The sequence below is a fragment of the Poeciliopsis prolifica genome, unplaced genomic scaffold, assembly GCF_027474105.1.
Source record: "Poeciliopsis prolifica strain line A6 unplaced genomic scaffold, Auburn_PproV2 SCAFFOLD004, whole genome shotgun sequence".
NCBI classification, from domain to species: domain Eukaryota; kingdom Metazoa; phylum Chordata; class Actinopteri; order Cyprinodontiformes; family Poeciliidae; genus Poeciliopsis; species Poeciliopsis prolifica.
In genome coordinates, this window is record NW_026562379.1 from 7,848,724 (window position 1) to 7,860,819 (window position 12,096).

At 35.4% G+C, this 12,096-nt stretch overlaps 1 protein-coding gene across 1 annotated transcript in view; it reads right to left on the minus strand.

Annotated features, from left to right (window-relative positions):
• kirrel3b (kirre like nephrin family adhesion molecule 3b) overlaps positions 1 to 11,536 on the minus strand; it is a 204,815-nt gene extending 193,279 nt beyond the window's left edge. Inside the window, exons 1-2 of the mRNA XM_055028836.1 lie at positions 11,514 to 11,536; positions 6,387 to 6,477 (exon numbers count right to left, since the gene is read on the minus strand). The gene's annotated coding sequence lies outside the window, so the exon portion shown is untranslated. The remainder of the gene's footprint in view (positions 1 to 6,386; positions 6,478 to 11,513) is intronic.
• Positions 11,537 to 12,096: the final 560 nt, after the last annotated feature.

Here is a 12,096-nt window from a genome sequence, read left to right on the forward strand (position 1 = left end):
TATTCCCCCCTCAACTGTAAAACCATTCTGTGGATTTTCTTATTAATTTAAAGAGACACACATGCTCGAGGTAAACCATGCTATTTTCAATTAAGATGGCATAAACATGGAAATGGAGTATTTTTTCAAAGAAAGTAAATTGCTGAAATGCAAAAAAGCACTGTTGCTGATTCAGCCAATAAATAATATTCAGTTAACTGGGCTGTAAATGTTTTGCCAGTGGTCCTAATTGAAAATGCGAAAGGAGCCTCAAAGTCTTTGCATCCCAAATGCACCAAACTAAGAATTTGCCTTCATACACAAATGACTCTAGAGAAAATGTTGACATCTTAAGAAAACTATGTGCAAGTCAAGCTACCTTAAATTTAAATTGCATTACAACAGAAACAGGTTTTTACATGTCCAAGATTCCTGAAGTTACACGACTAGTTTAGATGGTGTAACTCTTAACAAAATACTGTATAGAGAAATTCTCAAACTTCAGGGTTCTCAATTCTAATTAAGAAGAAAGGTCCAGCAAAACTATTGAACAATAAGTCTCGTATTTTCTCATTCAGTCACTTACAAAGAGAATGATTATCACTTTACGCCTACAATACTGTACGACCCCAACACACTCTAATTATTTACAGTACAAAGTAATTAGCAATCCTAATTTCTAAAAGAATAATCAAACCGCTAAGGATATTCAAAAATAAAAGAATTTCCAAACATGCCAGCAACTGTTCGCAATAAATAAACAAGAAAAATCATGGCAAGTTTATCTGAACGTTGAATGAAAAAGTGACTTAGAAGGGAAAATAAACACTTTTTTATAATGAAATGTATCAAATTTATCTGCAATTGATTATCTTTGTACAATTATCAAGGAAGATAATTTGATCCCAGTTTTTAGATTGAGTTGCTACCAAACATATTTAGGATAGTATTGGGATACTAGACAGTATCCTAAGTCATAGGGACACTGTCCTAAAACTGGACAGAATCCCAAACCAGAAGGAATAACAGCAACAACTCATCTGAAAATTTATAAATAAAAGTCTGAAAGAAAAAAAAGAAAAAAAAAACTAATAGAAATAACATTGCTACGGCAAATTTCTCTCACAATGAGAGGCACAATTCTAGAATCAAAATAAATACATCAACAATTAAGCCCACGCTTGACACAAAGTATCATTTTTATCAACAAAACTAAAAATTATTCTTTTCTTTCATCATCACCTCTTAAGTCCAGCTTTATAAACTTGCACACAACCTTTAGCATACGTTTTAAAGCATTTTCTAGGGATCTGTGAGAAAGTGTAGTGTCTGGTAATGGAGTGCTGTTTTTCTTTGTTTGGGGAGTCGTATTAGGCAGGGGAACAAGATGACATATGTTTCGCCTGACTGTACCTGAAGGGCAATACACAAAATAGGAACCTAAGCAGGAGTGGGATGACCCTACATTCCCCAGAGTCCTTGCATCTGTGACTCACACCTGCTGTCCTGGTATATAAATGGACTTAATCTTACATGATATCTACTATTGTTTCTCTTTATTTTTCCTTCCTGTTCTTTACAGTTTCCTGTTGGTCTGAGACCTGTGGTATAAGTTGGAATGGTAGCTGGAGCAATTGTGTACAAAGATTTCACCCAATAAGGAACTGTGTCAGACTGTAATCATAACATTAAGTAGCCTTAAAATCAAGCAATGCATGGACAGATCTGTTGTCTTTAGTCTGAGATGTTTTGTCTGCAGTCTCTTAGTCATTACTTTGAGTAAGAAATTGATATATGAGCTTTGATGACGGGAGTACGACCAGCTGCCACCACAGACAAAGCAGTGCAAGAGGATATGTTGTGAAGCGAACAGTATTTTCTGACATAAAGAAAAAACAAAATGCTGCCTTAAATCAGATGCAGGGCCTGTCTGAGTAGTACTGATGGTGTGCCGCTGTATAAATGTTTTGAACCTATTGAAAAATGAGGACAGCAAGAGATGAAAGGAGGAGAAAAGACGAATATCCTGATGTTGAACTTACAGAAGAACTTCACTAAATATTCTTTGAAACTCTTTTTTTTTTTCCGAAACACAATACATTTTCTTCAATGTTGTCAGTATTACACTGAGATTAATGTTTTTTTTATATATGCTTACAAAAATATATATAGCTACACCCGTCCGTAGCTTACATTTGAATAGTTATCCTCAGTTGTTGTGGTTTATAACATGACTGAAAAGGCTGCCTAGCCAGAGCTCACCACACAGCACGTCTCATTTGCACCTAGAACAAGTTGTCTATTACTTATTTCCATGTCTTCAGGTAAGACACTGTCGGGCATATACAGCGTAAAATATGCACACATATGAAATTAGAGTCCAAGAACTCAATATAAAAATATTAAGTAAAATTGTTTAGTACCCAAATTTACTTGATGCTTCATTCTCAAAATATAAATATATTGTCATTCAGACTGTTTTAAACAGCTAAGACTGATGGAGAATTTAATAAAAAAATTATTTTTCATCAATTTCCTACTTTATTGCATCTTTCATTGTAAGAACCTGATAAGTAGGACTGAAGAAACAAAACTGAAGCAAAAAAGATAAGAAATTTGAATAAAAACTACTTAGCCAACAGACAATTGTTTTTACTTTTTTAAAGAAAACATTTATCCATTTCTATTCAGTCTTACTGATGTGAATGTCCAAGAAAATTTTGTTCCACCAAATGGGGACTCATTTTCAAAAGGTTTGGGATCAACAGATGCATTGTAGTCTAATTTTTTTGGTCTAAATAAATTGAATTTGCCTTGATGGGCATCCAAGGTCTGCACTGAATTAAAAAATTCTTTCTAAGCAAGAAATCCAACCACCTGCAATATCTTAGATATGTCTTTTAGTCTTGGCTTTTGTGCTCCCTTAACTTAGGCTTTCCTCGATGCTGGGTAGGAACATTTTCAGGGAGAAAGAAATAGAACCAGTTTGAAACTGGAGGTTCTACATTGAACCAAAGGAATTACATCTTTGCAATAGTTTTATCAGTACCATCTATGTTTTACATGAGGGTGAATTTCCCTTGTTCCTCCACTGTAAGAACTTGGCCTCTCTGATCAGTTTTAACAGCCAGGCAGTAGATAACCATGGTAACTTGATTAATTTCTGAGTTTAAGCTTAGATTGCTGACTTGCTGAAAAATATTTAAAATCTCTGTCAAATCAAGTGCTCTGGTAACCTGAATGGTTAGGCAAAGCTGACATCAATTTTTGAAGATGATGTCAGGATACCTCTCCAATTATCCTTTCTTGTTGGGACTTGACACCAGCAGCATTTCAGACACCCTCATGTTTTCTATCTAAGGATTTCTTTCTGCAATTAAAGGGGCAACATTAAGCTGACTGTACGGACATAGTACAAGATAACTGCATATTTTTCAAGAGTCAGAGAACTCTAAACATAAGGTAAAACATTAAATAATTCTTTACCAATATACATGAAATAATTCTTTACTAATATACTCAGCTGGATTACTTCAGACGCTTGCACCTACATTTCTCTTTGCTAAAGTATTTTTGGATTTTTTAATGCATTTATGTTTTAATGTTTTTTGTTCCTTAACTGAATGCACAGCCAAGCCAATTGCTTTCCAGCTTGCCTGCACTTAGGAATTACTCGGTCTTGATACTAGGCTAATCACATTTTCGAAGTAATAGAATACGCTCTGGTTTAAAGGATGCCAACTGTTTCTTTAGCAGGTGTGGGCAATCCTGTTAGATGCTGTTTGTTTTATACCTTAACCTCTTTTTCCAATAAATCACTTTGTTTGTTCAGCTTCCCAGCTTTTTCACAGCCTTTTCTGCCAAGATTTTGTAAATACATTAGCAGAGGAAAATGTAAATGTATTGGTATTCTGGGATCCACCATTTATTTTGCTTTAAGAAATACATCACCAACAGGTTTTATTCATTTAGTTATTTGTTTGGAAAGATATTTTTCATGGTAGAAATCATTCATCATTGATTTTAGTAAAGTGCTTTAATTTAGGAGCAACATGGCACATTTATCCAATTTAGAGTCCATACCCAAAGATTCCCTTTGCTGTGGATGAGAATTTTTTTTAAGTATACAATTTTAGAAATACCTTTTTGTTTTGGCCAACGCACATAAACTAACTGTGAATTATGGGGACTGCAGTATCACATTGTGGTGCTGGTACCATTCAGTAAGTATAAATTTTGACAATTGTAACTATGCTAAAATAAGAAACGTTTGGTCTCATTTAACTCAAGACAGGTGATAAAAAAAATGCGTATGTCTTTTTATACAGAATATATATTTATCTGGTTTTGACTGTGTATTGTATTCTGATGAAGTACAATGCAATGTAACAGTCCAGTTTTACGTTTGGCTTTTCATTAGTAGAGGTTCTTCACTCAGAGTGCCTTCAGAAAATATTCAACAGCCATCTCCATTTTTCAAGTGCTGATGACTTATTCAAATAGATAATTTTCCTCTCAGCATAGTAAAGGGAAAATAGGATGATACTTAGGAGCTGAGTGACACTTCAATTAGCCTCTTCTACACCACTACTAATAATCAGATTGTGAACCATGTAAAGAACAAGACAGGTCATTAAAAAAATCCTGGAAAACCTACAAGATTTAGTGTAGGCTCCAGATTTAGATTGATTTTGCGGACAGCTAGCGGACCTGAACTTGCTCTTGGCTTCCTTGGAGGAAATAAAAGCTATCTTTCATTAATTGCTGAGAAAACTGATATGCCAGTGTCAGGGATGCTTTATGTATGTGCCCCCTAAATTTGTTCTGCCCTTTTCTCAATTGCCCATTCCTCCGCATTGGATCTTTATACATGTCCTTCAGTACAATATGCACCCAGGTAACAATAGTAAGCAAGTACAGTCTTAACAGCAGAAGAGTAAATTGAAAAATAAATAATAAACTTATTTATCAGTATAATGCCTAGTACTGAGCCATATTCAAAAATTAATTAGCTCTGTACACGTGAAAAAAACAATTTCTGACACCATTTCTGCATCTTCCAATATAATAATTACAACAAATTACCAATACAAAATCTCCTCCATCAGTGATTGAAGCAAAACAGTGGTTCAGAGCGAATGTTGTATAAGGTGAATATCTAAATGCAAAAGGGATATGTAGGAGGCAGGCAGGTGACAAAGGAGAAAAAATGCATATATTTGACACAAACAAGACCAAAAGTGCTGCCAGCACTGGGAATCCAAATCCACAAAACTCAAGACAACCACAAAGCCAGACACAAGGAAGAAATGAGACAGGTCTGACATCTGTGAAGTTACATCGAGACTGGAAAATGAACAGGGAAAACCAAGGAGTAAATATGCAAATAAATATGGTGATCAAAAGATGAGACGCAGTTAACTGGGGAGATTTGAAAATACACTGACAGATACCAACGGAACGAAGTATAAATACAAATTAAGCAAAATATGAAAGGAAGCAAATACTGAAAAAGACAGGACCCATTACTGAGATGGTGCACAACTATTGCACCACTATAAATGGCGAAGAAGATCTTGGGTTTGAATGAATGGATGAAGCTAAAATTTAAAAAAATAAACACTCAACCTGTACTTGTGGGTAAAAATAACAAAAACATGTTTCTGATATTACAAAGTATGTACAGATAATTTATGAAAGGAAGCTCTTCTGCCTTCTCCCAGTGCTATCTAGAAACAACCAATCAGAGCCAAGGAGGGTCTTTGCACTGTCATCCCCCCTCCTTGCTCTCTGATACACTCCAACTAACAGACACCAATGACAAACATTTTTTTCATAATTTACCAGCTAATGTAACTACTAAAGAATGGGAGAATTTTTATTTGATTAAGCATCAGAATAATCAATTACTAAAATAATTGTTTACATCAGCCCTAGTTATAATTGTCTCTTTGCTTTAATCTTTTGAGAAGCACTTGCTTCTGCTCTGACACAAAAAATGTATGATGATGATGACAATGTAGAATTATTTGACATGCTAAAAATAATCATATTAGTCTGAATAATTTACATTGTGCAATTTTCACACTCGGGTCCATCTCTGACTCTCTACAATCCTCTCTTTCAGCTGCTCTTGTCCACAACTCTGGAATGCCCTCTCTGGATGTTGTACAACTGAAAACCAATCTTATATTAGCTTATGCAATACCATTTCTACATTCATACTTTCACATTCACCCTTTTGCTCATTTTTGTTTATTTAATGAATTTTGTCTTTTACAAAATGTGACAATTTTTTTTTAAATGTTTGTAATATAAAGTGACATGAGATTCTGTAAATAAATGTGTTAAGATTAAAAAACTGATGTTTTAGACGTTCCACAAACAATAACAGAAGTCCGGCTTACCTGGTGATCCAATTGTGCAGCTAGGATATCAATGGTGCATGCAGACAAACTGGGGTGATATTCAGCAAAGGCAGAGAAGTTTTCTTCAACACTGAAAAACAAGTCAGATATTGGGATAGGGCATAGAGATATGTCTCACCTACTAAGTAGAATCTTACATTGAAAATTTGCATGAACACTACATTTCAAATTTATTTTAGAAAAGTTCATTTAAAAAGAAAAACTTGTCTCCCACATGTCTACAAATCAGCTTGGCCTATTTTCTGTCTCATTTTAATTTAGAAATTAAATAATGAGTTCCTAGCATGACCCTTAAATTAGCACTAGATACAATTTTGAACGTTAAATTAGCCGTATGTACAATTTTGAGTTTTGAGATAAAAAACATGATTGGTTCCTACTTCCCACCTAAAAATATATAATTGTATAGTGAATGCATCTGAATTTAAATCGAAATTTTAAACTGTCTGATATGGGGGCATTCTAATTCTCCTTTACCCGCTATCCAAATCGGTTAAAATTTTAAAATATTAAGTACAACTGTCAGAAAAGTCAGGTTTTTGAGTGGTTTTGTTACGTCTTTGAAGATTCGGAAAGAGGAGGAGGGAAGACAATTGTAAGGTGTGGAGGGCATTCACGTTTTAGGCCAACTAAATTTAATGCTTCTCTTAATTGTTCTTGTATTTCCTTTACAACATTGAAAATGTGAACTTATGAACATGTAAGCATAATTTTTTGTGTATCTCCATAATTTTGTTACATGTAACTAAGTAACACCTCTATTAGACAATTCATATTACATAGCACTTAAATTAGGTAGCATGTGTGGTACATAGAGCAAAAAAAGCATTTGTTTCCACTTGTAATGAATTGCTTGATACACCCAAAAATCTGTAATAGACTGGATTTAGCTGAAAACCACTTCAGCTACTGTTTCAGTAGTTGTATAGAAAGAAAGGCAAAACTGGAAGATTTTCTTCTTATAGCCATAGATTGTAATTTTGAATAGAAATAAATGTAAAATAGATATAGCACTGAGCTAAGATTAGGATTGCAGTCTTTTGCTATTGCTTGAAGGAATGTCTTCAAGCAATAGCACTTGCAGATAGAACTAGTCTATAGAGGAGAGGGGATCCGGCTTAAATTCTGCCACAATTTTGCTGGCCTTAATATTTTCTATAGGTCATTTATTTTTCTACTTTAATTTAGTTATTTATGAACGCACAAAACAAAATCACATTGGTCCAATAGGTGGCACAACACCGAACTCCAAAATTAAGGACAATTCAGAATTTTGCATTAGCAACTCTGCACACAGTGAAAAATGTATAACAAAAGGCAAATAAAACCCATCAATTGTCATTGCTAGAAATTAACACAAGAAGCATTTCTTGGCTTTTTCCCTTAAAAACTAAATATGACAGCAAAATTGGTCAACAATGAAGAAGAGGTTCATAAATATTTACACCCTGAGTGTTTTGCCAGGTCATTGTTTGACAGTTATTTATTGTTCATGTTTGTGCTGAAATTTTCACAAAACATGGAAAAGAAAAAAAACAAATTTGATATTGTATAAAAAATAAAAAATGAATTGCAAAATAGAAAAAGGTAAGTATTTGAGAATGATACTGCAATAATGTTATTCTGTCCCTATTTTTTGAAGGCTGCCGTGGATCTTTCTAGCTAGTTACTTTTATTCAAGGGTTATTGCAATTTCTTTAGAGGTCATTCGCTGTGGATCGGCATTATATAGTTACTTTTTTATATAGTACAATGATTACATTATATGTAACAATGAAAACATAGAAGCACATTTTAGTCAGAGTTCAAAGTCTCTTTTTATGATGAGATGCACCAAATATTCAAACCAAGAAGGACCTTGTTCACTCAATAATTTGCTGTTATAGCATAGAAATGAGGTATTAGCAATTCAGCCATAGGCAAGGAAATGCAGTAAAGTTCAACTGTTGTGATTTGAGATCAGCGTGTTGGTCATTTGAGTGTTCTCTCCTACTGTATACAGTATAAAGTATCTCAGAGGATTATGAATTATGCATTCAAACGGAGCTCATGGCCACTAAATCTGCATAAGACCATCAAAGCAACAGAACAATGATAAGGATTTCAATACAGAGAAGTATGCAAATATGATTATTGCAAAGTGATTAAAATAACATTTGCAAGTAACAGCTGACTGTGATTTCTCAAGTATAATTTCTGCACAAAAAAGTGGGAAGCACGAAGGAAGCTAAGCAAAATCTTCTTGACCTGCCACAGGAAAAATAAAGTCTTTTCAATATCCATCATGTCATAAGATACGTGATAACTCCCATGCCCCGTGTACAAAAAAAAAAAACAAGTAGACCTCAGCAACAAAGGGGTGTAAATATTTTATTATTTTAAGCAAAGTCATTGTGATAAATCAACTCAGTTGCAAAGCTTTTGATTTACTTCTTGGTGAAAACAAAATTCAGGGAACAACCTGCTAAAATGAACATCCTATATGGAGAGCCTGGGCTCAGTTTAAATGTACTGAGAAGTTCCACAATCCAGGGGAAATACAAATAGAATCACTGGCTTCCTGAAACAAAAAGATCACCATCTAATCAAAATGCTTCCTAGTAATCTCCTTTTGGACTTTTACTGAGTTCCACTAAGATGAGTCCCATTAGATAAGGTTTTGGAAAGATTTTGAGTCAATCTCGGCAGTATAGTGAATGCTGCCAGGACGCTGAGACCAGCACTTCCTCTTTTGACAGGCTTATCAAAATATCCCAAATGTGTAGCTTCGTTAAAGAATAATTTTAAAAAAATAATAAAAATGTGTAAAAATTTATAATCTCAGTAATTATTGTTTCAAGAAGGTGTTGCACAATTCAGTGCATTTCGGTTCCATTAACACAAAAAAAATGGCGACTCAAAGACCAACTCTGACTAGCAGAGCGGGAGTTTAACTTAGCTACTCAAACACCACTGTGTTCATGAGAGGCTTATTAATAATCGAGAAATAAATATCAAGCCTGATATTGTAATGGACTGAATGTTATGTTTTTAACGTAATCTCTGCTGGGCTTGCAGGGCACAAGCGGTTGCAATGGCAACGGGTGTGTTCAAATGACAAAGAGAGAGACAGTAAAAAGGTAGGAGTGGATTTGAGTTGATCACCTGTTTGGGTTATTTTACCTTTGATGTGGTGCATTACAGCCGCTGTAGTTTCTGGACGTTCAATAAACGACAAACTTGGACTAATTACCTTGTGCGTTTGTGAGTATACGTCATTCAAAACAAATATCAAATATGACAAATATATTTCAGTAAGTTTTAACAAAGAAATGGCTTCTACCGCGATAATTATGTGAAATTAAATTAATTATATCCCATATTCATAAGATTTGTCTTTACCTTTACAGTGTTCTTTGTTTCCTCCTATCCGTCTGTAGTTTCTCATACTGACATCATCAAACCAAATTTCAGATCTACCGTAACTGACTGACACCAGCTGGGCTCTGGTTTGCAACCAGCTTCTGACTGAGAAACCAGTAACCTGCTCCCAGTCTTAATGTTACTTTATTGTTTCTGCTGTATCGGATGTATATTTGCTCATAACATAAGTCAATAGAGTTTATTGTACAATTTTTATGTATTCGTGTCATGAGGTTGATCTCAGGCAGCTGGTGAGAGAAAAAGTAGATATTGGTTTCAAAACGTTTGGGTACCCCTGCACTAGATGGACTCCTTGGGTTAGATCAAGAACTCACACATTGGACTTCATGTCCCTTGTGAAGTGTGAACACTTTTCAATTCAATTTAATTAGCTACAGTGTCCCTGGAGAGAAGGATGTCTGACTTTCCCTCAAAAACATGTTACTTCCCTTGCAGATTTGCGAGTGGCCAGTCAGATAGATTGACAATAAAGGCAGTGAATATCTTATTTAATGTTTAGGTTCCACCTCAGAAAGTTTAGTACAGGGTTTACAGCCAAAAAGAGGAAAGGTTACAAATTCCTCATCGGAAATGTTTTACAACCTTACCTTGATATTCAATTTATTTAAAATAATTCACTTGTAAACTGTATCTGCCAAGTGTTTGCCTTTCTACTAGACAATGTCTCGAAATGTTCTTGAGCTGACACACAACCATATACAAGCAGATTTTCTACTCATAAATATTTCAAGTAGCGCATTACGCCAAACTAAAAATATACTAAGGTGCACAACAATAACAAGCAATGAGGCTAGTTAATGTGGTAAATTCATTAATTTTGTTTATACGCTCCCATGTGTCACCGTAGTCCATGTCACTGTCGTTCTAAACAAATAATATGTGGGGGCTGGGGCAGGCTCAATGAACATGCTTTCTGAACACTTCTTGTTTCACATAAATCAAAAGAAATCAATGCCAGATTGGGGATTGTGGCCTCTGTTGTGCAAATGAGACCTGGCTTCTGAACAAGATAATAAATCCCTGCCACATTATTTCAGCTTTTGATAAATGAAGCAACATGATGGAGGGGGGCTGCAAATGAAAGCAGAGGGTATACATGTGGCTGTGAATACAGCTAATAGAACGTGTGGTGGCTTTGATAGACTAATTTGTCAGTTCTGTTCTCTTGTAGTAGAACAGCACAATGTCCAGAAATTTTGCTTTTACCAATTGCTGTTTTAGGTAAATCCACACACAGTGCTCTGTTGAAATCAAATGGAGCGCTGCCACAGATAATTTCCTCTCTTGTGCTGCAGAAGAAAAAATTCCGAAGTGGGGATGTCTTTCAGATTGCTCAGCGTTGTGAATGGTACCTCTGGAAAGCTTGAGTTCCAGTCAAGAGTCGACTAAAAAGAGCGCCAGAGGTTTGCTATCAAATAGCATCCAGGTTTCACCCTCTGACAAATATGGGATCAGTGTCAGATTTGAGCTATGCCACAGGCGGAATTAGGGCAGCAGGAGGAAATGACTTGACTTTCCAGGCCACAGTATGTCTTTCTACTCTAGCTGGCCCTTGCATGAAGCAAAGGCAGGGACAGGCAGAAGAAAAATTCCACTTTAGCACATGCCACTGACCACCTTTGCATCCATTCCCCCATGAGGCCCTCTGCACCTCCTGATTGCTAGTGGAGACTCCAGGATTACCTTCCGTTCTCATCTATACTGTTGCCCAGCACGTCTTCTACTTCACTCAGCGCCAATGCTTTGCTGAACTGGTGGAAAGGAACAAATCAGAATGTTATTCCATTTCCAAGATCGAGACAGCTTTCATGGATTTTAATTTCGCACCAGATATGAGGTCGAGACCTTAAACAACACATTTTCAATGTGATGGTGTTCATTTACTTTGTGCTGTTTGCATGTGCAAATATGGTTATGTGCATACATTTATGTTCAAAGAAAATTCTGCTTCAGATGCTGACTTTTTTTTCCCATCCTTTTTGTATTAGAAACCTGTGATGAAAACTGCCAGTTTTTTGTCAATATTTTGAAGTCAAGCAACAGAAAAAAAAAACTACCCTGAAATGTTTTAGAGAAAAAATAAAATAGTAGTTTGGTGGCTAGAATTTTAACATTTTTGTACTTAAAAGAGAAACGTGTCCTTCCATTTTAGTGCCAGTGAACCTCGAGAAAAGGTACAAATTGATTCCTCTTCCCGAGCAACATTTTTCAGTTCCATGAGGAAAGTCTTTCCCAGTCCAGTATCCCAAGTGACATCATTTTAGCT